The sequence below is a fragment of the Ambystoma mexicanum genome, chromosome 4p, assembly GCF_040938575.1.
Source record: "Ambystoma mexicanum isolate Mex_15411 chromosome 4p, UKY_AmexF1_1, whole genome shotgun sequence".
Classification (NCBI taxonomy): domain Eukaryota; kingdom Metazoa; phylum Chordata; class Amphibia; order Caudata; family Ambystomatidae; genus Ambystoma; species Ambystoma mexicanum.
The window spans coordinates 845,522,448-845,536,669 of record NC_090927.1 but is presented as its reverse complement, the minus strand read 5'-3'; the positions used below and the strand labels follow the sequence as shown (position 1 = coordinate 845,536,669).

The 14,222-nt window shown below is 47.5% G+C and overlaps 40 non-coding genes and 9 pseudogenes across 40 annotated transcripts; all 49 read left to right on the top strand.

Moving 5' to 3' along the window:
• The first annotated feature begins 118 nt into the window (after positions 1-118).
• Positions 119-237, top strand: LOC138464170 (5S ribosomal RNA). The gene has a single exon (XR_011266752.1). It is a non-coding gene; the product is annotated as a 5S ribosomal RNA (ribosomal RNA).
• A 106-nt stretch (positions 238-343) lies between these two features.
• On the top strand, positions 344-462 carry LOC138464548 (5S ribosomal RNA). The gene has a single exon (XR_011267128.1). It is a non-coding gene; the product is annotated as a 5S ribosomal RNA (ribosomal RNA).
• Positions 463-568: 106 nt separating this feature from the next.
• LOC138464853 (5S ribosomal RNA) lies at positions 569-687 on the top strand. Its single transcript, XR_011267429.1, has one exon. It is a non-coding gene; the product is annotated as a 5S ribosomal RNA (ribosomal RNA).
• A 106-nt stretch (positions 688-793) lies between these two features.
• Positions 794-912, top strand: LOC138460889 (5S ribosomal RNA). The gene has a single exon (XR_011263545.1). It is a non-coding gene; the product is annotated as a 5S ribosomal RNA (ribosomal RNA).
• Positions 913-1,018: 106 nt separating this feature from the next.
• LOC138458386 (5S ribosomal RNA) lies at positions 1,019-1,127 on the top strand (annotated as a pseudogene).
• Positions 1,128-1,590: 463 nt separating this feature from the next.
• LOC138464169 (5S ribosomal RNA) lies at positions 1,591-1,709 on the top strand. Its single transcript, XR_011266751.1, has one exon. It is a non-coding gene; the product is annotated as a 5S ribosomal RNA (ribosomal RNA).
• Positions 1,710-1,815: 106 nt separating this feature from the next.
• Positions 1,816-1,934, top strand: LOC138464547 (5S ribosomal RNA). The gene has a single exon (XR_011267127.1). It is a non-coding gene; the product is annotated as a 5S ribosomal RNA (ribosomal RNA).
• A 106-nt stretch (positions 1,935-2,040) lies between these two features.
• On the top strand, positions 2,041-2,159 carry LOC138454209 (5S ribosomal RNA). Its single transcript, XR_011260896.1, has one exon. It is a non-coding gene; the product is annotated as a 5S ribosomal RNA (ribosomal RNA).
• A 106-nt stretch (positions 2,160-2,265) lies between these two features.
• LOC138460887 (5S ribosomal RNA) lies at positions 2,266-2,384 on the top strand. Its single transcript, XR_011263543.1, has one exon. It is a non-coding gene; the product is annotated as a 5S ribosomal RNA (ribosomal RNA).
• A 106-nt stretch (positions 2,385-2,490) lies between these two features.
• On the top strand, positions 2,491-2,609 carry LOC138461757 (5S ribosomal RNA). Its single transcript, XR_011264363.1, has one exon. It is a non-coding gene; the product is annotated as a 5S ribosomal RNA (ribosomal RNA).
• Positions 2,610-2,714: 105 nt separating this feature from the next.
• Positions 2,715-2,823, top strand: LOC138457427 (5S ribosomal RNA; annotated as a pseudogene).
• A 464-nt stretch (positions 2,824-3,287) lies between these two features.
• LOC138464168 (5S ribosomal RNA) lies at positions 3,288-3,406 on the top strand. The gene has a single exon (XR_011266750.1). It is a non-coding gene; the product is annotated as a 5S ribosomal RNA (ribosomal RNA).
• Positions 3,407-3,512: 106 nt separating this feature from the next.
• LOC138464546 (5S ribosomal RNA) lies at positions 3,513-3,631 on the top strand. Its single transcript, XR_011267126.1, has one exon. It is a non-coding gene; the product is annotated as a 5S ribosomal RNA (ribosomal RNA).
• Positions 3,632-3,737: 106 nt separating this feature from the next.
• LOC138464852 (5S ribosomal RNA) lies at positions 3,738-3,856 on the top strand. The gene has a single exon (XR_011267428.1). It is a non-coding gene; the product is annotated as a 5S ribosomal RNA (ribosomal RNA).
• A 106-nt stretch (positions 3,857-3,962) lies between these two features.
• Positions 3,963-4,081, top strand: LOC138460885 (5S ribosomal RNA). Its single transcript, XR_011263542.1, has one exon. It is a non-coding gene; the product is annotated as a 5S ribosomal RNA (ribosomal RNA).
• Positions 4,082-4,186: 105 nt separating this feature from the next.
• Positions 4,187-4,295, top strand: LOC138457426 (5S ribosomal RNA; annotated as a pseudogene).
• Positions 4,296-4,759: 464 nt separating this feature from the next.
• Positions 4,760-4,878, top strand: LOC138464167 (5S ribosomal RNA). The gene has a single exon (XR_011266748.1). It is a non-coding gene; the product is annotated as a 5S ribosomal RNA (ribosomal RNA).
• A 106-nt stretch (positions 4,879-4,984) lies between these two features.
• On the top strand, positions 4,985-5,103 carry LOC138464545 (5S ribosomal RNA). Its single transcript, XR_011267125.1, has one exon. It is a non-coding gene; the product is annotated as a 5S ribosomal RNA (ribosomal RNA).
• A 106-nt stretch (positions 5,104-5,209) lies between these two features.
• Positions 5,210-5,328, top strand: LOC138454208 (5S ribosomal RNA). The gene has a single exon (XR_011260895.1). It is a non-coding gene; the product is annotated as a 5S ribosomal RNA (ribosomal RNA).
• Positions 5,329-5,434: 106 nt separating this feature from the next.
• On the top strand, positions 5,435-5,553 carry LOC138460884 (5S ribosomal RNA). The gene has a single exon (XR_011263541.1). It is a non-coding gene; the product is annotated as a 5S ribosomal RNA (ribosomal RNA).
• Positions 5,554-5,659: 106 nt separating this feature from the next.
• LOC138461744 (5S ribosomal RNA) lies at positions 5,660-5,778 on the top strand. The gene has a single exon (XR_011264351.1). It is a non-coding gene; the product is annotated as a 5S ribosomal RNA (ribosomal RNA).
• Positions 5,779-5,883: 105 nt separating this feature from the next.
• On the top strand, positions 5,884-5,992 carry LOC138457425 (5S ribosomal RNA; annotated as a pseudogene).
• Positions 5,993-6,456: 464 nt separating this feature from the next.
• On the top strand, positions 6,457-6,575 carry LOC138464166 (5S ribosomal RNA). Its single transcript, XR_011266747.1, has one exon. It is a non-coding gene; the product is annotated as a 5S ribosomal RNA (ribosomal RNA).
• A 106-nt stretch (positions 6,576-6,681) lies between these two features.
• On the top strand, positions 6,682-6,800 carry LOC138464544 (5S ribosomal RNA). Its single transcript, XR_011267124.1, has one exon. It is a non-coding gene; the product is annotated as a 5S ribosomal RNA (ribosomal RNA).
• Positions 6,801-6,906: 106 nt separating this feature from the next.
• On the top strand, positions 6,907-7,025 carry LOC138464851 (5S ribosomal RNA). The gene has a single exon (XR_011267427.1). It is a non-coding gene; the product is annotated as a 5S ribosomal RNA (ribosomal RNA).
• Positions 7,026-7,131: 106 nt separating this feature from the next.
• Positions 7,132-7,250, top strand: LOC138460883 (5S ribosomal RNA). The gene has a single exon (XR_011263540.1). It is a non-coding gene; the product is annotated as a 5S ribosomal RNA (ribosomal RNA).
• Positions 7,251-7,355: 105 nt separating this feature from the next.
• LOC138457424 (5S ribosomal RNA) lies at positions 7,356-7,464 on the top strand (annotated as a pseudogene).
• Positions 7,465-7,928: 464 nt separating this feature from the next.
• On the top strand, positions 7,929-8,047 carry LOC138464768 (5S ribosomal RNA). The gene has a single exon (XR_011267345.1). It is a non-coding gene; the product is annotated as a 5S ribosomal RNA (ribosomal RNA).
• A 106-nt stretch (positions 8,048-8,153) lies between these two features.
• LOC138464543 (5S ribosomal RNA) lies at positions 8,154-8,272 on the top strand. Its single transcript, XR_011267122.1, has one exon. It is a non-coding gene; the product is annotated as a 5S ribosomal RNA (ribosomal RNA).
• Positions 8,273-8,378: 106 nt separating this feature from the next.
• Positions 8,379-8,497, top strand: LOC138464848 (5S ribosomal RNA). The gene has a single exon (XR_011267425.1). It is a non-coding gene; the product is annotated as a 5S ribosomal RNA (ribosomal RNA).
• Positions 8,498-8,603: 106 nt separating this feature from the next.
• LOC138460882 (5S ribosomal RNA) lies at positions 8,604-8,722 on the top strand. Its single transcript, XR_011263539.1, has one exon. It is a non-coding gene; the product is annotated as a 5S ribosomal RNA (ribosomal RNA).
• A 106-nt stretch (positions 8,723-8,828) lies between these two features.
• LOC138458497 (5S ribosomal RNA) lies at positions 8,829-8,937 on the top strand (annotated as a pseudogene).
• A 463-nt stretch (positions 8,938-9,400) lies between these two features.
• Positions 9,401-9,519, top strand: LOC138464165 (5S ribosomal RNA). Its single transcript, XR_011266746.1, has one exon. It is a non-coding gene; the product is annotated as a 5S ribosomal RNA (ribosomal RNA).
• A 106-nt stretch (positions 9,520-9,625) lies between these two features.
• LOC138464541 (5S ribosomal RNA) lies at positions 9,626-9,744 on the top strand. Its single transcript, XR_011267120.1, has one exon. It is a non-coding gene; the product is annotated as a 5S ribosomal RNA (ribosomal RNA).
• Positions 9,745-9,850: 106 nt separating this feature from the next.
• LOC138454207 (5S ribosomal RNA) lies at positions 9,851-9,969 on the top strand. Its single transcript, XR_011260894.1, has one exon. It is a non-coding gene; the product is annotated as a 5S ribosomal RNA (ribosomal RNA).
• Positions 9,970-10,075: 106 nt separating this feature from the next.
• On the top strand, positions 10,076-10,194 carry LOC138460881 (5S ribosomal RNA). Its single transcript, XR_011263538.1, has one exon. It is a non-coding gene; the product is annotated as a 5S ribosomal RNA (ribosomal RNA).
• A 106-nt stretch (positions 10,195-10,300) lies between these two features.
• Positions 10,301-10,419, top strand: LOC138461732 (5S ribosomal RNA). Its single transcript, XR_011264339.1, has one exon. It is a non-coding gene; the product is annotated as a 5S ribosomal RNA (ribosomal RNA).
• Positions 10,420-10,524: 105 nt separating this feature from the next.
• LOC138457422 (5S ribosomal RNA) lies at positions 10,525-10,633 on the top strand (annotated as a pseudogene).
• A 464-nt stretch (positions 10,634-11,097) lies between these two features.
• Positions 11,098-11,216, top strand: LOC138464164 (5S ribosomal RNA). The gene has a single exon (XR_011266745.1). It is a non-coding gene; the product is annotated as a 5S ribosomal RNA (ribosomal RNA).
• Positions 11,217-11,322: 106 nt separating this feature from the next.
• On the top strand, positions 11,323-11,441 carry LOC138464540 (5S ribosomal RNA). The gene has a single exon (XR_011267119.1). It is a non-coding gene; the product is annotated as a 5S ribosomal RNA (ribosomal RNA).
• A 106-nt stretch (positions 11,442-11,547) lies between these two features.
• LOC138464847 (5S ribosomal RNA) lies at positions 11,548-11,666 on the top strand. Its single transcript, XR_011267424.1, has one exon. It is a non-coding gene; the product is annotated as a 5S ribosomal RNA (ribosomal RNA).
• Positions 11,667-11,772: 106 nt separating this feature from the next.
• On the top strand, positions 11,773-11,891 carry LOC138460880 (5S ribosomal RNA). The gene has a single exon (XR_011263537.1). It is a non-coding gene; the product is annotated as a 5S ribosomal RNA (ribosomal RNA).
• Positions 11,892-11,996: 105 nt separating this feature from the next.
• LOC138457420 (5S ribosomal RNA) lies at positions 11,997-12,105 on the top strand (annotated as a pseudogene).
• Positions 12,106-12,569: 464 nt separating this feature from the next.
• Positions 12,570-12,688, top strand: LOC138464162 (5S ribosomal RNA). Its single transcript, XR_011266744.1, has one exon. It is a non-coding gene; the product is annotated as a 5S ribosomal RNA (ribosomal RNA).
• A 106-nt stretch (positions 12,689-12,794) lies between these two features.
• On the top strand, positions 12,795-12,913 carry LOC138464538 (5S ribosomal RNA). Its single transcript, XR_011267118.1, has one exon. It is a non-coding gene; the product is annotated as a 5S ribosomal RNA (ribosomal RNA).
• A 106-nt stretch (positions 12,914-13,019) lies between these two features.
• Positions 13,020-13,138, top strand: LOC138454206 (5S ribosomal RNA). Its single transcript, XR_011260893.1, has one exon. It is a non-coding gene; the product is annotated as a 5S ribosomal RNA (ribosomal RNA).
• Positions 13,139-13,244: 106 nt separating this feature from the next.
• Positions 13,245-13,363, top strand: LOC138460879 (5S ribosomal RNA). Its single transcript, XR_011263536.1, has one exon. It is a non-coding gene; the product is annotated as a 5S ribosomal RNA (ribosomal RNA).
• Positions 13,364-13,469: 106 nt separating this feature from the next.
• On the top strand, positions 13,470-13,588 carry LOC138461720 (5S ribosomal RNA). The gene has a single exon (XR_011264327.1). It is a non-coding gene; the product is annotated as a 5S ribosomal RNA (ribosomal RNA).
• A 105-nt stretch (positions 13,589-13,693) lies between these two features.
• LOC138457419 (5S ribosomal RNA) lies at positions 13,694-13,802 on the top strand (annotated as a pseudogene).
• The last annotated feature ends 420 nt before the right edge of the window (positions 13,803-14,222 follow it).

The following is a 14,222-nucleotide window of genomic DNA, read 5'->3' as shown; positions in this document are numbered from 1 at the left end:
TATATCTCGCCTGATCGAGCCTGATCGAGCGATGAGCGTGGTATCATGTTGCAAGTGGCTGCATGGCTTAGCTTACTAAATGCAAATGCATAAGAGTAATATTCTTAGCATTCCTAGAGCCTACGGCCACACCACACTGAATGCACCCGATCTCGACTGATCTCGGAAGTTAAGCAGTGTCAGGCCTAGTTAGTACCTGGATGGGAGACCGCCTGGGAATACCAGGTGCTGTAGGCTTTTTTGTGCTCCAAGTTCAGGAAGTGAGCCCTTTCTCAATTGCCTTTTAAAACTGCAAGGTCTAGCCGACTAGATGCTTAATAGTACAAAACTCACTAGGCCCAGAGCCTACGGCCACACCACACTGAATGTGCCTGATCTCGTCTGATCTCAGAAGCTAAGCAGTGTCGGGCCTAGTTAGTACCTGGATGGAAGACCGCCTGGGAATACCAGGTGCTGTAGGCTTTTTTGTACTCCAAGTTCAGGAAGTGAGCCATTTCTCAATTGCCTTTCAAAACTGCAAGGTCTAGCCGACTAGATGCTTAAAAGTACAAAACTCACAAGAACCAGAGCCTACGGCCACACCACACTGAATGCGCCCGATCTCGTCTGATCTTGGAAGCTAAGCAGTGTCGGGCCTCGTTAGTACCTGGATGGGAGACCGCCTGGGAATACCAGGTGCTGTAGGCTTTTTTGTGCTCCAAGTTCAGGAAGTGAGCCATTTCTCAATTGCCTTTCAAAACTGCAAGGTCTAGCTGACTAGATGCTTAAAAGTACAAAACTCACTAGGCCCAGAGCCTACGGCCACACCACACTGATTGCGCCCGATCTCGTCTGATCTCGGAAGCTAAGCAGTGTCGGGCCTAGTTAGTACCTGGATGGGAGACCACCTGGGAATACCAGGTGCTGTAGGCTTTTTTGTGCTCCAAGTTCAGGAAGTGAGCCATTTCACAATTGCCTTTCAAAACTGCAAGGTCTAGCCGACTAGATGCTTAAAAGTACAAAACTCACTAGGCCCAGAGCCTACGGCCACACCACACTGAATGCGCCCGATCTCGGAAGCTAAGCAGCGTCAGGCCTAGTTAGTACCTGGATGGGAGACTGCCTGGGAATACCAGGTGCTGTAGGCTTTTTTGTGCTCCATGATTAGTAATTGCGCAACTTCTCAATTATTTTTCAAATTTGGTATGTTTCCAAAATAATTGTATCCCGTTTTATAGCGGAAATGTTGGACAACATCATGAGGGCTGGAGCTACCTTTTTACATAGAATTAGCATACAGGTAGTGTGTTCATGGGTAATAAATCGACTTTCACATGTAATGCAGTACAGAGAATATTGAGTCCTTCAAGAGGCATGAAAGAAAACCATTATTGTGTTGATTGTTCTCTCCACCTCCCTGCAACAGACACAGGATGGATGAATTAAAGTTATCCTACCAGACATAGGAGTCCTGAATGGGCCCACCAGTCTTATATATCTCGCCTGATCGAGCCTGATCGAGCGATGAGCGTGGTATCATGTTGCAAGTGGCTGCATGGCTTAGCTTACTAAATGCAAATGCATAAGAGTAATATTCTTAGCATTCCTAGAGCCTACGGCCACACCACACTGAATGCACCCGATCTCGACTGATCTCGGAAGTTAAGCAGTGTCAGGCCTAGTTAGTACCTGGATGGGAGACCGCCTGGGAATACCAGGTGCTGTAGGCTTTTTTGTGCTCCAAGTTCAGGAAGTGAGCCCTTTCTCAATTGCCTTTTAAAACTGCAAGGTCTAGCCGACTAGATGCTTAAAAGTACAAAACTCACTAGGCCCAGAGCCTACGGCCACACCACACTGAATGTGCCTGATCTCGTCTGATCTCAGAAGCTAAGCAGTGTCGGGCCTAGTTAGTACCTGGATGGAAGACCGCCTGGGAATACCAGGTGCTGTAGGCTTTTTTGTACTCCAAGTTCAGGAAGTGAGCCATTTCTCAATTGCCTTTCAAAACTGCAAGGTCTAGCCGACTAGATGCTTAAAAGTACAAAACTCACAAGAACCAGAGCCTACGGCCACAGCACACTGAATGCGCCCGATCTCGTCTGATCTCGGAAGCTAAGCAGTGTCGGGCCTCGTTAGTACCTGGATGGGAGACCGCCTGGGAATACCAGGTGCTGTAGGCTTTTTTGTGCTCCAAGTTCAGGAAGTGAGCCATTTCTCAATTGCCTTTCAAAACTGCAAGGTCTAGCTGACTAGATGCTTAAAAGTACAAAACTCACTAGGCCCAGAGCCTACGGCCACACCACACTGATTGCGCCCGATCTCGTCTGATCTCGGAAGCTAAGCAGTGTCGGGCCTAGTTAGTACCTGGATGGGAGACCACCTGGGAATACCAGGTGCTGTAGGCTTTTTTGTGCTCCAAGTTCAGGAAGTGAGCCATTTCTCAATTGCCTTTCAAAACTGCAAGGTCTAGCCGACTAGATGCTTAAAAGTACAAAACTCACTAAGCCCAGAGCCTACGGCCACACCACACTGAATGCGCCCGATCTCGTCTGATCTCGGAAGCTAAGCAGTGTCGGGCCTAGTTAGTACCTGGATGGGAGACCACCTGGGAATACCAGGTGCTGTAGGCTTTTTTGTGCTCCAAGTTCAGGAAGTGAGCCATTTCACAATTGCCTTTCAAAACTGCAAGGTCTAGCCGACTAGATGCTTAAAAGTACAAACTCACTAGGCCCAGAGCCTACGGCCACACCACACTGAATGCGCCCGATCTCGGAAGCTAAGCAGGGTCGGGCCTAGTTAGTACCTGGATGGGAGACTGCCTGGGAATACCAGGTGCTGTAGGCTTTTTTTGTGCTCCATGATTAGTAATTGCGCAACTTCTCAATTATTTTTCAAATTTGGTATGTTTCCAAAATAATTGTATCCCGTTTTATAGCGGAAATGTTGGACAACATCATGAGGGCTGGAGCTACCTTTTTACATAGAATTAGCATACAGGTAGTGTGTTCATGGGTAATAAATCGACTTTCACATGTAATGCAGTACAGAGAATATTGAGTCCTTCAAGAGGCATGAAAGAAAACCATTATTGTGTTGATTGTTCTCTCCACCTCCCTGCAACAGACACAGGATGGATGAATTAAAGTTATCCTACCAGACATAGGAGTCCTGAATGGGCCCACCAGTCTTATATATCTCGCCTGATCGAGCCTGATCGAGCGATGAGCGTGGTATCATGTTGCAAGTGGCTGCATGGCTTAGCTTACTAAATGCAAATGCATAAGAGTAATATTCTTAGCATTCCTAGAGCCTACGGCCACACCACACTGAATGCACCCGATCTCGACTGATCTCGGAAGTTAAGCAGTGTCAGGCCTAGTTAGTACCTGGATGGGAGACCGCCTGGGAATACCAGGTGCTGTAGGCTTTTTTGTGCTCCAAGTTCAGGAAGTGAGCCCTTTCTCAATTGCCTTTTAAAACTGCAAGGTCTAGCCGACTAGATGCTTAATAGTACAAAACTCACTAGGCCCAGAGCCTACGGCCACACCACACTGAATGTGCCTGATCTCGTCTGATCTCAGAAGCTAAGCAGTGTCGGGCCTAGTTAGTACCTGGATGGAAGACCGCCTGGGAATACCAGGTGCTGTAGGCTTTTTTGTACTCCAAGTTCAGGAAGTGAGCCATTTCTCAATTGCCTTTCAAAACTGCAAGGTCTAGCCGACTAGATGCTTAAAAGTACAAAACTCACAAGAACCAGAGCCTACGGCCACACCACACTGAATGCGCCCGATCTCGTCTGATCTTGGAAGCTAAGCAGTGTCGGGCCTCGTTAGTACCTGGATGGGAGACCGCCTGGGAATACCAGGTGCTGTAGGCTTTTTTGTGCTCCAAGTTCAGGAAGTGAGCCATTTCTCAATTGCCTTTCAAAACTGCAAGGTCTAGCTGACTAGATGCTTAAAAGTACAAAACTCACTAGGCCCAGAGCCTACGGCCACACCACACTGATTGCGCCCGATCTCGTCTGATCTCGGAAGCTAAGCAGTGTCGGGCCTAGTTAGTACCTGGATGGGAGACCACCTGGGAATACCAGGTGCTGTAGGCTTTTTTGTGCTCCAAGTTCAGGAAGTGAGCCATTTCACAATTGCCTTTCAAAACTGCAAGGTCTAGCCGACTAGATGCTTAAAAGTACAAACTCACTAGGCCCAGAGCCTACGGCCACACCACACTGAATGCGCCCGATCTCGGAAGCTAAGCAGGGTCGGGCCTAGTTAGTACCTGGATGGGAGACTGCCTGGGAATACCAGGTGCTGTAGGCTTTTTTTGTGCTCCATGATTAGTAATTGCGCAACTTCTCAATTATTTTTCAAATTTGGTATGTTTCCAAAATAATTGTATCCCGTTTTATAGCGGAAATGTTGGACAACATCATGAGGGCTGGAGCTACCTTTTTACATAGAATTAGCATACAGGTAGTGTGTTCATGGGTAATAAATCAACTTTCACATGTAATGCAGTACAGAGAATATTGAGTCCTTCAAGAGGCATGAAAGAAAACCATTATTGTGTTGATTGTTCTCTCCACCTCCCTGCAACAGACACAGGATGGATGAATTAAAGTTATCCTACCAGACATAGGAGTCCTGAATGGGCCCACCAGTCTTATATATCTCGCCTGATCGAGCCTGATCGAGCGATGAGCGTGGTATCATGTTGCAAGTGGCTGCATGGCTTAGCTTACTAAATGCAAATGCATAAGAGTAATATTCTTAGCATTCCTAGAGCCTACGGCCACACCACACTGAATGCACCCGATCTCGACTGATCTCGGAAGTTAAGCAGTGTCAGGCCTAGTTAGTACCTGGATGGGAGACCGCCTGGGAATACCAGGTGCTGTAGGCTTTTTTGTGCTCCAAGTTCAGGAAGTGAGCCCTTTCTCAATTGCCTTTTAAAACTGCAAGGTCTAGCCGACTAGATGCTTAAAAGTACAAAACTCACTAGGCCCAGAGCCTACGGCCACACCACACTGAATGTGCCTGATCTCGTCTGATCTCAGAAGCTAAGCAGTGTCGGGCCTAGTTAGTACCTGGATGGAAGACCGCCTGGGAATACCAGGTGCTGTAGGCTTTTTTGTACTCCAAGTTCAGGAAGTGAGCCATTTCTCAATTGCCTTTCAAAACTGCAAGGTCTAGCCGACTAGATGCTTAAAAGTACAAAACTCACAAGAACCAGAGCCTACGGCCACAGCACACTGAATGCGCCCGATCTCGTCTGATCTCGGAAGCTAAGCAGTGTCGGGCCTCGTTAGTACCTGGATGGGAGACCGCCTGGGAATACCAGGTGCTGTAGGCTTTTTTGTGCTCCAAGTTCAGGAAGTGAGCCATTTCTCAATTGCCTTTCAAAACTGCAAGGTCTAGCTGACTAGATGCTTAAAAGTACAAAACTCACTAGGCCCAGAGCCTACGGCCACACCACACTGATTGCGCCCGATCTCGTCTGATCTCGGAAGCTAAGCAGTGTCGGGCCTAGTTAGTACCTGGATGGGAGACCACCTGGGAATACCAGGTGCTGTAGGCTTTTTTGTGCTCCAAGTTCAGGAAGTGAGCCATTTCTCAATTGCCTTTCAAAACTGCAAGGTCTAGCCGACTAGATGCTTAAAAGTACAAAACTCACTAAGCCCAGAGCCTACGGCCACACCACACTGAATGCGCCCGATCTCGTCTGATCTCGGAAGCTAAGCAGTGTCGGGCCTAGTTAGTACCTGGATGGGAGACCACCTGGGAATACCAGGTGCTGTAGGCTTTTTTGTGCTCCAAGTTCAGGAAGTGAGCCATTTCACAATTGCCTTTCAAAACTGCAAGGTCTAGCCGACTAGATGCTTAAAAGTACAAACTCACTAGGCCCAGAGCCTACGGCCACACCACACTGAATGCGCCCGATCTCGGAAGCTAAGCAGGGTCGGGCCTAGTTAGTACCTGGATGGGAGACTGCCTGGGAATACCAGGTGCTGTAGGCTTTTTTTGTGCTCCATGATTAGTAATTGCGCAACTTCTCAATTATTTTTCAAATTTGGTATGTTTCCAAAATAATTGTATCCCGTTTTATAGCGGAAATGTTGGACAACATCATGAGGGCTGGAGCTACCTTTTTACATAGAATTAGCATACAGGTAGTGTGTTCATGGGTAATAAATCGACTTTCACATGTAATGCAGTACAGAGAATATTGAGTCCTTCAAGAGGCATGAAAGAAAACCATTATTGTGTTGATTGTTCTCTCCACCTCCCTGCAACAGACACAGGATGGATGAATTAAAGTTATCCTACCAGACATAGGAGTCCTGAATGGGCCCACCAGTCTTATATATCTCGCCTGATCGAGCCTGATCGAGCGATGAGCGTGGTATCATGTTGCAAGTGGCTGCATGGCTTAGCTTACTAAATGCAAATGCATAAGAGTAATATTCTTAGCATTCCTAGAGCCTACGGCCACACCACACTGAATGCACCCGATCTCGACTGATCTCGGAAGTTAAGCAGTGTCAGGCCTAGTTAGTACCTGGATGGGAGACCGCCTGGGAATACCAGGTGCTGTAGGCTTTTTTGTGCTCCAAGTTCAGGAAGTGAGCCCTTTCTCAATTGCCTTTTAAAACTGCAAGGTCTAGCCGACTAGATGCTTAATAGTACAAAACTCACTAGGCCCAGAGCCTACGGCCACACCACACTGAATGTGCCTGATCTCGTCTGATCTCAGAAGCTAAGCAGTGTCGGGCCTAGTTAGTACCTGGATGGAAGACCGCCTGGGAATACCAGGTGCTGTAGGCTTTTTTGTACTCCAAGTTCAGGAAGTGAGCCATTTCTCAATTGCCTTTCAAAACTGCAAGGTCTAGCCGACTAGATGCTTAAAAGTACAAAACTCACAAGAACCAGAGCCTACGGCCACACCACACTGAATGCGCCCGATCTCGTCTGATCTTGGAAGCTAAGCAGTGTCGGGCCTCGTTAGTACCTGGATGGGAGACCGCCTGGGAATACCAGGTGCTGTAGGCTTTTTTGTGCTCCAAGTTCAGGAAGTGAGCCATTTCTCAATTGCCTTTCAAAACTGCAAGGTCTAGCTGACTAGATGCTTAAAAGTACAAAACTCACTAGGCCCAGAGCCTACGGCCACACCACACTGATTGCGCCCGATCTCGTCTGATCTCGGAAGCTAAGCAGTGTCGGGCCTAGTTAGTACCTGGATGGGAGACCACCTGGGAATACCAGGTGCTGTAGGCTTTTTTGTGCTCCAAGTTCAGGAAGTGAGTCATTTCACAATTGCCTTTCAAAACTGCAAGGTCTAGCCGACTAGATGCTTAAAAGTACAAACTCACTAGGCCCAGAGCCTACGGCCACACCACACTGAATGCGCCCGATCTCGGAAGCTAAGCAGGGTCGGGCCTAGTTAGTACCTGGATGGGAGACTGCCTGGGAATACCAGGTGCTGTAGGCTTTTTTTGTGCTCCATGATTAGTAATTGCGCAACTTCTCAATTATTTTTCAAATTTGGTATGTTTCCAAAATAATTGTATCCCGTTTTATAGCGGAAATGTTGGACAACATCATGAGGGCTGGAGCTACCGTTTTACATAGAATTAGCATACAGGTAGTGTGTTCATGGGTAATAAATCAACTTTCACATGTAATGCAGTACAGAGAATATTGAGTCCTTCAAGAGGCATGAAAGAAAACCATTATTGTGTTGATTGTTCTCTCCACCTCCCTGCAACAGACACAGGATGGATGAATTAAAGTTATCCTACCAGACATAGGAGTCCTGAATGGGCCCACCAGTCTTATATATCTCGCCTGATCGAGCCTGATCGAGCGATGAGCGTGGTATCATGTTGCAAGTGGCTGCATGGCTTAGCTTACTAAATGCAAATGCATAAGAGTAATATTCTTAGCATTCCTAGAGCCTACGGCCACACCACACTGAATGCACCCGATCTCGACTGATCTCGGAAGTTAAGCAGTGTCAGGCCTAGTTAGTACCTGGATGGGCGACCGCCTGGGAATACCAGGTGCTGTAGGCTTTTTTGTGCTCCAAGTTCAGGAAGTGAGCCCTTTCTCAATTGCCTTTTAAAACTGCAAGGTCTAGCCGACTAGATGCTTAATAGTACAAAACTCACTAGGCCCAGAGCCTACGGCCACACCACACTGAATGTGCCTGATCTCGTCTGATCTCAGAAGCTAAGCAGTGTCGGGCCTAGTTAGTACCTGGATGGAAGACCGCCTGGGAATACCAGGTGCTGTAGGCTTTTTTGTACTCCAAGTTCAGGAAGTGAGCCATTTCTCAATTGCCTTTCAAAACTGCAAGGTCTAGCCGACTAGATGCTTAAAAGTACAAAACTCACAAGAACCAGAGCCTACGGCCACACCACACTGAATGCGCCCGATCTCGTCTGATCTTGGAAGCTAAGCAGTGTCGGGCCTCGTTAGTACCTGGATGGGAGACCGCCTGGGAATACCAGGTGCTGTAGGCTTTTTTGTGCTCCAAGTTCAGGAAGTGAGCCATTTCTCAATTGCCTTTCAAAACTGCAAGGTCTAGCTGACTAGATGCTTAAAAGTACAAAACTCACTAGGCCCAGAGCCTACGGCCACACCACACTGATTGCGCCCGATCTCGTCTGATCTCGGAAGCTAAGCAGTGTCGGGCCTAGTTAGTACCTGGATGGGAGACCACCTGGGAATACCAGGTGCTGTAGGCTTTTTTGTGCTCCAAGTTCAGGAAGTGAGCCATTTCACAATTGCCTTTCAAAACTGCAAGGTCTAGCCGACTAGATGCTTAAAAGTACAAAACTCACTAGGCCCAGAGCCTACGGCCACACCACACTGAATGCGCCCGATCTCGGAAGCTAAGCAGGGTCAGGCCTAGTTAGTACCTGGATGGGAGACTGCCTGGGAATACCAGGTGCTGTAGGCTTTTTTGTGCTCCATGATTAGTAATTGAGCAACTTCTCAATTATTTTTCAAATTTGGTATGTTTCCAAAATAATTGTATCCCGTTTTATAGCGGAAATGTTGGACAACATCATGAGGGCTGGAGCTACCTTTTTACATAGAATTAGCATACAGGTAGTGTGTTCATGGGTAATAAATCGACTTTCACATGTAATGCAGTACAGAGAATATTGAGTCCTTCAAGAGGCATGAAAGAAAACCATTATTGTGTTGATTGTTCTCTCCACCTCCCTGCAACAGACACAGGATGGATGAATTAAAGTTATCCTACCAGACATAGGAGTCCTGAATGGGCCCACCAGTCTTATATATCTCGCCTGATCGAGCCTGATCGAGCGATGAGCGTGGTATCATGTTGCAAGTGGCTGCATGGCTTAGCTTACTAAATGCAAATGCATAAGAGTAATATTCTTAGCATTCCTAGAGCCTACGGCCACACCACACTGAATGCACCCGATCTCGACTGATCTCGGAAGTTAAGCAGTGTCAGGCCTAGTTAGTACCTGGATGGGAGACCGCCTGGGAATACCAGGTGCTGTAGGCTTTTTTGTGCTCCAAGTTCAGGAAGTGAGCCCTTTCTCAATTGCCTTTTAAAACTGCAAGGTCTAGCCGACTAGATGCTTAAAAGTACAAAACTCACTAGGCCCAGAGCCTACGGCCACACCACACTGAATGTGCCTGATCTCGTCTGATCTCAGAAGCTAAGCAGTGTCGGGCCTAGTTAGTACCTGGATGGAAGACCGCCTGGGAATACCAGGTGCTGTAGGCTTTTTTGTACTCCAAGTTCAGGAAGTGAGCCATTTCTCAATTGCCTTTCAAAACTGCAAGGTCTAGCCGACTAGATGCTTAAAAGTACAAAACTCACAAGAACCAGAGCCTACGGCCACAGCACACTGAATGCGCCCGATCTCGTCTGATCTCGGAAGCTAAGCAGTGTCGGGCCTCGTTAGTACCTGGATGGGAGACCGCCTGGGAATACCAGGTGCTGTAGGCTTTTTTGTGCTCCAAGTTCAGGAAGTGAGCCATTTCTCAATTGCCTTTCAAAACTGCAAGGTCTAGCTGACTAGATGCTTAAAAGTACAAAACTCACTAGGCCCAGAGCCTACGGCCACACCACACTGATTGCGCCCGATCTCGTCTGATCTCGGAAGCTAAGCAGTGTCGGGCCTAGTTAGTACCTGGATGGGAGACCACCTGGGAATACCAGGTGCTGTAGGCTTTTTTGTGCTCCAAGTTCAGGAAGTGAGCCATTTCTCAATTGCCTTTCAAAACTGCAAGGTCTAGCCGACTAGATGCTTAAAAGTACAAAACTCACTAAGCCCAGAGCCTACGGCCACACCACACTGAATGCGCCCGATCTCGTCTGATCTCGGAAGCTAAGCAGTGTCGGGCCTAGTTAGTACCTGGATGGGAGACCACCTGGGAATACCAGGTGCTGTAGGCTTTTTTGTGCTCCAAGTTCAGGAAGTGAGCCATTTCACAATTGCCTTTCAAAACTGCAAGGTCTAGCCGACTAGATGCTTAAAAGTACAAACTCACTAGGCCCAGAGCCTACGGCCACACCACACTGAATGCGCCCGATCTCGGAAGCTAAGCAGGGTCGGGCCTAGTTAGTACCTGGATGGGAGACTGCCTGGGAATACCAGGTGCTGTAGGCTTTTTTTGTGCTCCATGATTAGTAATTGCGCAACTTCTCAATTATTTTTCAAATTTGGTATGTTTCCAAAATAATTGTATCCCGTTTTATAGCGGAAATGTTGGACAACATCATGAGGGCTGGAGCTACCTTTTTACATAGAATTAGCATACAGGTAGTGTGTTCATGGGTAATAAATCGACTTTCACATGTAATGCAGTACAGAGAATATTGAGTCCTTCAAGAGGCATGAAAGAAAACCATTATTGTGTTGATTGTTCTCTCCACCTCCCTGCAACAGACACAGGATGGATGAATTAAAGTTATCCTACCAGACATAGGAGTCCTGAATGGGCCCACCAGTCTTATATATCTCGCCTGATCGAGCCTGATCGAGCGATGAGCGTGGTATCATGTTGCAAGTGGCTGCATGGCTTAGCTTACTAAATGCAAATGCATAAGAGTAATATTCTTAGCATTCCTAGAGCCTACGGCCACACCACACTGAATGCACCCGATCTCGACTGATCTCGGAAGTTAAGCAGTGTCAGGCCTAGTTAGTACCTGGATGGGAGACCGCCTGGGAATACCAGGTGCTGTAGGCTTTTTTGTGCTCCAAGTTCAGGAAGTGAGCCCTTTCTCAATTGCCTTTTAAAACTGCAAGGTCTAGCCGACTAGATGCTTAATAGTACAAAACTCACTAGGCCCAGAGCCTACGGCCACACCACACTGAATGTGCCTGATCTCGTCTGATCTCAGAAGCTAAGCAGTGTCGGGCCTAGTTAGTACCTGGATGGAAGACCGCCTGGGAATACCAGGTGCTGTAGGCTTTTTTGTACTCCAAGTTCAGGAAGTGAGCCATTTCTCAATTGCCTTTCAAAACTGCAAGGTCTAGCCGACTAGATGCTTAAAAGTACAAAACTCACAAGAACCAGAGCCTACGGCCACACCACACTGAATGCGCCCGATCTCGTCTGATCTTGGAAGCTAAGCAGTGTCGGGCCTCGTTAGTACCTGGATGGGAGACCGCCTGGGAATACCAGGTGCTGTAGGCTTTTTTGTGCTCCAAGTTCAGGAAGTGAGCCATTTCTCAATTGCCTTTCAAAACTGCAAGGTCTAGCTGACTAGATGCTTAAAAGTACAAAACTCACTAGGCCCAGAGCCTACGGCCACACCACACTGATTGCGCCCGATCTCGTCTGATCTCGGAAGCTAAGCAGTGTCGGGCCTAGTTAGTACCTGGATGGGAGACCACCTGGGAATACCAGGTGCTGTAGGCTTTTTTGTGCTCCAAGTTCAGGAAGTGAGCCATTTCACAATTGCCTTTCAAAACTGCAAGGTCTAGCCGACTAGATGCTTAAAAGTACAAACTCACTAGGCCCAGAGCCTACGGCCACACCACACTGAATGCGCCCGATCTCGGAAGCTAAGCAGGGTCGGGCCTAGTTAGTACCTGGATGGGAGACTGCCTGGGAATACCAGGTGCTGTAGGCTTTTTTTGTGCTCCATGATTAGTAATTGCGCAACTTCTCAATTATTTTTCAAATTTGGTATGTTTCCAAAATAATTGTATCCCGTTTTATAGCGGAAATGTTGGACAACATCATGAGGGCTGGAGCTACCTTTTTACATAGAATTAGCATACAGGTAGTGTGTTCATGGGTAATAAATCAACTTTCACATGTAATGCAGTACAGAGAATATTGAGTCCTTCAAGAGGCATGAAAGAAAACCATTATTGTGTTGATTGTTCTCTCCACCTCCCTGCAACAGACACAGGATGGATGAATTAAAGTTATCCTACCAGACATAGGAGTCCTGAATGGGCCCACCAGTCTTATATATCTCGCCTGATCGAGCCTGATCGAGCGATGAGCGTGGTATCATGTTGCAAGTGGCTGCATGGCTTAGCTTACTAAATGCAAATGCATAAGAGTAATATTCTTAGCATTCCTAGAGCCTACGGCCACACCACACTGAATGCACCCGATCTCGACTGATCTCGGAAGTTAAGCAGTGTCAGGCCTAGTTAGTACCTGGATGGGAGACCGCCTGGGAATACCAGGTGCTGTAGGCTTTTTTGTGCTCCAAGTTCAGGAAGTGAGCCCTTTCTCAATTGCCTTTTAAAACTGCAAGGTCTAGCCGACTAGATGCTTAAAAGTACAAAACTCACTAGGCCCAGAGCCTACGGCCACACCACACTGAATGTGCCTGATCTCGTCTGATCTCAGAAGCTAAGCAGTGTCGGGCCTAGTTAGTACCTGGATGGAAGACCGCCTGGGAATACCAGGTGCTGTAGGCTTTTTTGTACTCCAAGTTCAGGAAGTGAGCCATTTCTCAATTGCCTTTCAAAACTGCAAGGTCTAGCCGACTAGATGCTTAAAAGTACAAAACTCACAAGAACCAGAGCCTACGGCCACAGCACACTGAATGCGCCCGATCTCGTCTGATCTCGGAAGCTAAGCAGTGTCGGGCCTCGTTAGTACCTGGATGGGAGACCGCCTGGGAATACCAGGTGCTGTAGGCTTTTTTGTGCTCCAAGTTCAGGAAGTGAGCCATTTCTCAATTGCCTTTCAAAACTGCAAGGTCTAGCTGACTAGATGCTTAAAAGTACAAAACTCACTAGGCCCAGAGCCTACGGCCACACCACACTGATTGCGCCCGATCTCGTCTGATCTCGGAAGCTAAGCAGTGTCGGGCCTAGTTAGTACCTGGATGGGAGACCACCTGGGAATACCAGGTGCTGTAGGCTTTTTTGTGCTCCAAGTTCAGGAAGTGAGCCATTTCTCAATTGCCTTTCAAAACTGCAAGGTCTGGCCGACTAGATGCTTAAAAGTACAAAACTCACTAAGCCCAGAGCCTACGGCCACACCACACTGAATGCGCCCGATCTCGTCTGATCTCGGAAGCTAAGCAGTGTCGGGCCTAGTTAGTACCTGGATGGGAGACCACCTGGGAATACCAGGTGCTGTAGGCTTTTTTGTGCTCCAAGTTCAGGAAGTGAGCCATTTCACAATTGCCTTTCAAAACTGCAAGGTCTAGCCGACTAGATGCTTAAAAGTACAAACTCACTAGGCCCAGAGCCTACGGCCACACCACACTGAATGCGCCCGATCTCGGAAGCTAAGCAGGGTCGGGCCTAGTTAGTACCTGGATGGGAGACTGCCTGGGAATACCAGGTGCTGTAGGCTTTTTTTGTGCTCCATGATTAGTAATTGCGCAACTTCTCAATTATTTTTCAAATTTGGTATGTTTCCAAAATAATTGTATCCCGTTTTATAGCGGAAATGTTGGACAACATCATGAGGGCTGGAGCTACCTTTTTACATAGAATTAGCATACAGGTAGTGTGTTCATGGGTAATAAATCGACTTTCACATGTAATGCAGTACAGAGAATATTGAGTCCTTCAAGAGGCATGAAAGAAAACCATTATTGTGTTGATTGTTCTCTCCACCTCCCTGCAACAGACACAGGATGGATGAATTAAAGTTATCCTACCAGACATAGGAGTCCTGAATGGGCCCACCAGTCTTATATATCTCGCCTGATCGAGCCTGATCGAGCGATGAGCGTGGTATCATGTTGCAAGTGGCTGCATGGCTTAGCTT